The sequence below is a fragment of the Pinus tabuliformis genome, chromosome 2_1 (assembly GCF_031772625.1).
Source record: "Pinus tabuliformis cultivar Carrire ecotype Pingquan chromosome 2_1, CPIR1, whole genome shotgun sequence".
Classification (NCBI taxonomy): Eukaryota; Viridiplantae; Streptophyta; class Pinopsida; order Pinales; family Pinaceae; genus Pinus; species Pinus tabuliformis.
Window position 1 is genome coordinate 97,878,331 of NC_142299.1, and position 7,340 is coordinate 97,885,670.

Here is a 7,340-nt window from a genome sequence, read left to right on the forward strand (position 1 = left end):
TATATATGTAAGTGATATATTATGGTTAGTGCGATAATGTTTTAATTATGACTTTGTTCAATTAATTGAACAAAGTAATTATCATATGAATACATATTTTTATTTATGAGTATGTCATCTTCATGTTTACTTGTTAATAAGAACAATCAAGAATCGTACTAAGAGAAAGAATTCTCGAGATAGATTAGTTATTTTTGTATGTTTTTGCACTTTAGAATAGAGAATTTATCCTTCCCGTTATATATTACCAACCAATCATCCATCCACCCATATATCACTAGGAAACTGGTCCCATTACATCCAATTGGAGCCACCACACCAAACGGAAAAGGAGCTGCTTTAAGGTCCGGACTGGGTGGTTTTCCCCGATGTTGATGCAGCAATTTTAGAGGCATCAACAGGACTTTAAAGGATAAAATTCAACATGAGGTTCGTCTTTGGGAACCTGATTCATTGGAGAAGGGATTTAGGTTGGCAAGAAAATTGGAAGCGGAATTATGGAAACAAGGAATCCTACCACTCACAACTATAAATATGGAAGTGTTTTTGCTCCTAGCCTTCCACAACTTACAAGGTTTACACCACAACAATTGGAAGAAAAAAGAGAAAAAGGGCTTTGTTACGGTTGCGATAGAAAATACACTAAAGGTCATAACTGTGCTAAGAAGAAATTATTTTACATAGATTGTGAAGAGGAGGAAGAAAAGGATCAAGAAACATCAAAAGAAGAGGATATACACCAGGAACCAACCATAGAGAAAGAAGAAATGAATCCGACCATATCTTGTAAAGCATTGACAAGAATTACCACTCCTCAAACTCTCAAGATAGAAGGACATATCAAGAAGAAAAAGGTTCAAGAAGTGAAAGATCACATCGAGCATCAAGAAATGAATCTGACCATATCTTGTAATGCATTGGAAAGAATTACCACTCCTCAAACTCTCAAGATAGAAGGACATATCAAGAAGAAAAAGGTTCAAGCAGTGAAAGATCACATCGAGCATCAACAACAAGTTCTCCAACTTTTAAAGGATAGCCCCACTTTGGTGTAGAATCGAATGAAACAACAGGTAGATCAACATTGCAGTGAAAGAAGTTTTGATGTAGGTGAATGGGTATTTTTACAAATACAACCATACAAAAAAATGTCCCTCAAGCAAGCTAAAAAGGATAATAAATTATCACCAAAGTACTATGGTCTTTACAAGGTGCTGTAAAAGATTGGTACTATGTCATACAAATTGGAGCTTCCTGCATCTTCCCAAGTGCCCCCAGTTTTCCATGTTTCATTCTTAAATAAGGTTATAGGTGACAAGATCCCAGTTCAAACAATATTGTCAGAACTTGACGAGGAAGGAAAAATCATATTGGAACCTGAAGCAGTCACGGAAACAAGAACTCGATGGCTACGAAATCGATTAATTTGAGAGTATCTGATCAAGTGGAAGAACTTACCCACTGAAGATTCCACATGGGAGGACGAGAATTTTATACAGAAGCATCCAAAGCTACTCAAGCATTGAGGACAACACTTTTTGAAGGAGAGGGGCATGTTAGCTCCCTATACTGCTAGTGTAACCCCTTATTTTTATTAGTGCAACCCCCTTATTATATCGTTGTGCCCATGTAGTCCCCATATTGTTATTATTGTGCCCCATAGAAGCCCACTATTGTTCTTGTTGTGCCCTTACATTATTATTGTTCTGTCGGCTCTGATTATATTATGACCCCTTAGACTCCTATATATAGAAAGGAGGTCTTGTCATTTGTATCATTCAAGAATTGTTCATTTGTGTAATGTAAAGGAGGTTTCCCCCTCGAAGAGGCTGATTTCTAGGTCGTTGATCTATCTTTTCTATATTTTTGTGAGCTGGTTTCATAACACCAAATCTTAAAATTTTTAACAAATCAAGCACACTTTAGCATTCTAATTAAAATTAGACTTTCAATAGGAACAAGAACACGAAGGGATATGAAAACACAACCACTTTATTTAATTAATAACTGCAAATAATACATGTCAGAATGATTAACATATAAACCTTTTCCAATGGTATGCAAGGTTGCTCATCAATAGACTCGACTAACTCAAATTTGAAGTGCACTTGTGGACCCTGAATGGATCCACCAAACAAAAGTCTCCATGGGGTTTTTGTCTCAGGATCAAATTAGAAATAGCCAAGCCGAGTTCTCAACAAAAAAAAAATAGATAGAAAACTCAAGATGATCCAAATGCCAAGGTTTCTATTCCCTTTTATAGGCTTGATGGACTCTCTAGAAACTTTATTTTATTATTTTCCCTCAAAAAATGAATGCAAATACACTAGGAAGATACCATGGGCGAATACCATGATAAATACCATGGGAAAATTATGTCCATTTTGACTCTATCAAGCAAAGGGAATATTACAAATCCTCTCGCCCAAATATTTCTTGCCCTCAAGAAATACACTCATATCCACAACAAAGGAATCGGTATATTGATACCAGGATCCCATAAAAGCTAGTGTGGTATCCCATACCTCCATGCTAAATGATCCTGAATGGATACTTTTGTACATGGATCCCAAGAAATCCACTGGCCAATCCTACCCTCAACAGACTCACTTGGATCTCAATTCCACTTAAGTATTGAGACCAGTGCATTATGATACCATCTCATCCCTCCATAACTTCCTATGCCTAAGGGCCTAAGCTGTAGTATGATTTTGGCTAAGGGTGTCCTCCTAGGAATCATCCCATCAATAGAGTTCCAACTCATAATCTCTCGCCAATCCATCTCATGGGAAGGATCTAATGCATGAATGCCTGCACATGGAATAATTCTACCATGTTGATGTTTCCTGATGCTCAACTCATGTTGCTTCTCTCGCCAATCCATCTCATGGGAAGGATCTAATGCATGAATGCCTGCACATGGAATAATTCTACCATGTTGATGTTTCCTGATGCTCAACTCATGTTGCTTCACCCTGTTACCCAACATGATCCATGTGGAGAACTCTTCCCTGTATAAAGTTGGGTTGGTAGTGTTGCAACCCTATCTATGTAGTCTTGTAGAGGGTTGCTCTAGAATTCCCAACTATATTTCTCCTACTTCCTTGTGAGGGACTTGAGACGTTCCTCTACACTAGATAGCTTCGCTGCTGACTCAGCACATACCCCTATGAGCTACTCTAGTTTTTTGTTATCCTGCAGGATAGTGTTTTGAGCTATCTTGATTCTCTGCTTCAAAATCATAAGATTTGTCTTGAAATGTGTGATATTTCCCCAAAAGTCCTCTACTGGCGATTCTAGTGTCCTACTAAATATCTTTGTACCTGTCTGCACCAGATGCCCCACGACCACAACTTCAACTTGAGCCTTTAACCAGATCTCTAGGAACGGTTCATCCTATAGATTATGTCTATCACGCTCCTCCTCATGATCATGCTCATCATGTTGGTTCACTACTATTGGCTCCTCACTCAATTTTTCCTGGCCTCCTCCATTTATGAAAACAATATGTTGTTCATCTTCTCTAGTTGTTGAACATAGATGCAATGGTGGACTTCTATCTATATTTGACTTCTCACATTCTTTACTGACATCCCCCTGGAAACATATGCACTCAGTTGTATAGGAGCCTACCTCATCAATACCATTAGGTAGAATTTCCTGATGCACTTCCGAATGCTTGTCATCCTGCAAATCTACCTGAATAATATCATGTTGTTTCTCACCATCCTAAAAATTAATAGACCCAACTATAAAAGACTCCCCATGATCTAAAGGAAACTCCTATTGTTCTGTCATTGTTTCCTCCTTCCTATTACCTGAGCATGAATGGTTAGGTGCCTACGGTCCCTTTCAAATAAATCGTAGTCCTCTCCTTCTTAGTTCATTCTTGCTACATGTTTTACTTCCTTTTTCTTGCTTCCTCCATCAATACTCTTCAACTCCTTCTTAGTCAACACCCTTCTGAGCAATTTTATGTTTTGCATGACCAACTTTTCAATAAATCATAGGTGACCAGTGATACAACTATTTCCTTTCTCCAAATGGCCAACAATTTGGATCTTATTATCTTGCAGATGTCAGCATCTCCTTCTAAGAACGAGGACACAATCTTTTGCATGCTTGTTTTGACCCGGTTAGGATAAGGTCTGAAGGAGCTGAAAGATCAAGTCGTCACATTCCAAATTCGGCATAAACGTGCCAAAGCTGAATTGTACCATGAATTCTAAAATTTTACATTACTTCTGAAAGGTAGGAAGCCTCATGTTCTTCAACCTGTAAAAAGTTTCCACTATCAATTGCAATATCTCCCTCATGAGATCATTGTTGTAAGGCAATAGAGGTGATGTTAAAGCTATGATCTTGATAAGGCAATAAGCAAATGTGAGCCTGAATTATTCACAAGGATGCTCCCATAGTTTGGGTTGTATCACCAAAAGCATGGATGACTTGAGAGCCCAACTGATTTTCTTTCATTATGGCTGCCCCACCTTGGGTAAACACATGTCTAGTTCCTCCAACTCATGAAGGTTTATCGCTGAATTTGTTTGTTGCAATTCAGATCCAAGTGGGAAGAGACACTTGCCTTTTACATCATGCTTCTAGATATCCTTTGATTGTTGAAAGATAGCATAGACCTTTAGAGAGGAAGATCTATTGTTCTGCTCTTACTTCTGATATGTAAATTGTAAGTTGTTGCTATTTTTAATCCACAAAAGTATTATAGTCCACAAAGCCAGCTAATGTATTACCATATTAATTTCTGAAGTATTTCCAAACGTAAAATGATAACATTATAGCTTAGACTTAACCTTCCTTTTCTGCGCTCATATTTCTTCCCTCCTCTTTTACTTCTTCTTTTTCTTTTTTTTTCTACTAACAAGAAAATATAAAAAGTCATTTTAAAGCGTTCTGACTTTCAAATCACCAACTGCTTTTATTTTTATTAAATGCAGCGTGCTTTCTGTTAGTGAAAAAAGCCTACAACTGGCGTGCTTCGAACATTTAATTCATAAACCTTTGTCTGAGCCACAAGCCATTTGGAAGGGGGCAATAAAGTCTAAGCACAATGAGTCATACTGTGACATTTGAAAACCATATGAGGAGGTTGGGTGTCCCACACTGCTAACCCATTTCCTGAGCTAAGTTGTTGTAAGATTTTTGAGATACACAGATCTAGATCTGCAAAACAATAAACAAGCTTGCAAGAGAAGGAAGGAAGCGAGCAAGAATTGAGAAAAGAATGAAATTTTATTCTACAATATTAGTTTTAGAATAAATACATAAAAGCAACTAAGTTAAGCTTAGTTGTACATGCAATAACTAAAGCTAACTAAAGCTAAGTGTGCTTTATCTTATGTTAATGTGTACATGTGCCACATGCAAGCAATAAGTTAACTGGAGCTAATCTAGGTGCATGTACACCAACACAGCTAGAGTAAGTGCATGTACACCAACACCCCCACTTAAGCATAACTTAGGTGAGTGTGATGCAAAATGAATGAGTCCCGGCAACATGACCATTTTAGGTACCCATATACAATGCATAAAAAGGAGGAAAGATATCCAAATTAAAATCCCCAAGGGCTGAGCCCGTAGCACTATGAGAAAGAAGATATGGATAATTGAATGATGTGACCTGATCAGAAGCTGCACACCTTGTATGGTTCAATTTATCATAGGTGCCCTCCTCAGAAGGATGCGCTATGAAAGAATGGTGGGGATCCATTTCCAAAGCTTGTGAGTTCTGAGACATCTAATGTTTTTCATTGAGCGATGCATTGCCTGATATAAAAACACGCTTTGAATCGAATTGTCCCACAAAAGGTGTAGTTTGTAAAGCGGAGCTTAATCTCACAGGGGACGCTATCAGATCATTGTTGTTAGTAACAAGATTCTTCATCAAATATTGGTCGAGATAGTCACCAGCTACCCCTTGTGCCGAACTATTAAAACATGCAGTATTTGAGAGAGGAAAAGGAACTTGCTTACTTCCCTTATTATGATTAACATCAACTGAATCTGACACGCCTCCGGGAACACTTGAAGTTGTGCTCTGTTGAAATGAATAAGCCGTGGAAGGTATCGAGGAAGCCTGAGGCACGAAATCAGTAGCGACAGACAGGCACTGAGAATTTCTTGTTTCAAGAAGCTGATTCTCAGGCAATTGAGCAGATGTCTGATCTTCTGTGATTTCTTCTTCCTTATCTTGAATATCAACTGCGCCATCGGCAACTTTTCTTGGTATTTCAGCGTTATTTTCCCGTTGAGACTTGCGGCTCACTTCGCTATTCCCGGGACTCGAACATATGTCTTTGGATTCTCACAAGGGTTTGTGCGTCCGCGGGTCGATACCCTGACTGATAAGCTTTTTGCTGAGGTGGGTATTCCAATAGTTCTTGACCTCATTATCCATTCTGCCTGGCATACGTGCAGCGATCAAAGACCACCTGTTTCCAAGAAGCCGATGCAACCTGAGTATTAAATCTTCCTCCTCGGGTGTTATTTGTTCGCCAAATGTGATTGTGCTCGTCTCGCCAGCAGGCTGGTGCATACGTATGGTTGGCCGACCGACAGGAGACGCATTTGCAGTTTGATCAAAGGCATTGCTATCTGTGCTCACGGAAGGCCTCGCGAGGGTTCGAACCTGCACACTGTCGGGTGGCCCCTCCGACCAGCTGAAGAGATCGAATGTTGACGGCCCACTAGGAGGCGCATGCGCTCTCCTGTTGTTCCCACTCGCAGCTGCTGGGATGCCGCTGCTGTTTTCCGTGGACATTTTGGCTATCAAACCTGCTTGCGCCACCGGAACACCACCGCTGCTCCTCTTCTTTTCCTTGGTCGCCAAATTCCTCCTTTCTTCATTTGCATGCGTAAGTAGCAAAATAGAATCTGATTGATGAACAAAATCAGAAAATGTATACAGACGAGATTGATCATTTACCTTGCCAAATGAAATCTTCAAATTGGTTTGCATGTCATAAATGCTCACGGAATCTGGGGTAAATTCCACTTTCCTTCCGCTGCCTGTGTGTGTCATCTGATACACTGAGAGAAGATTCACAGAAAGCCTTGGAGTATGCAAGACATTTTCAAAACTTCCATCTTCGAATTGCACTCTTCCTTGTCCAGTTGCTGCAACTGCAGAATTATCCCCCATGAGAATGGGAGGACCTGAGTATGCATGTAGTGAAGAAAAGGATTCCTTTGAAGAAGCCATATGATGTGAAGCTCCTGAATCGATGATCCATTCTTGTGGTGCAGAATGAAGAGCAATCAAAGCATGCCCGTTACCTCTTGGATCTGGTGCTTTTTCTCCAGACTTCTTCTTAGCATTCTCA

General features: G+C 39.5%; 1 pseudogene; it reads right to left on the minus strand.

Moving 5' to 3' along the window:
* Nucleotides 1–5,513: 5,513 nt before the first annotated feature.
* On the minus strand, nucleotides 5,514–6,778 carry LOC149198958 (uncharacterized; annotated as a pseudogene).
* Nucleotides 6,779–7,340: the final 562 nt, after the last annotated feature.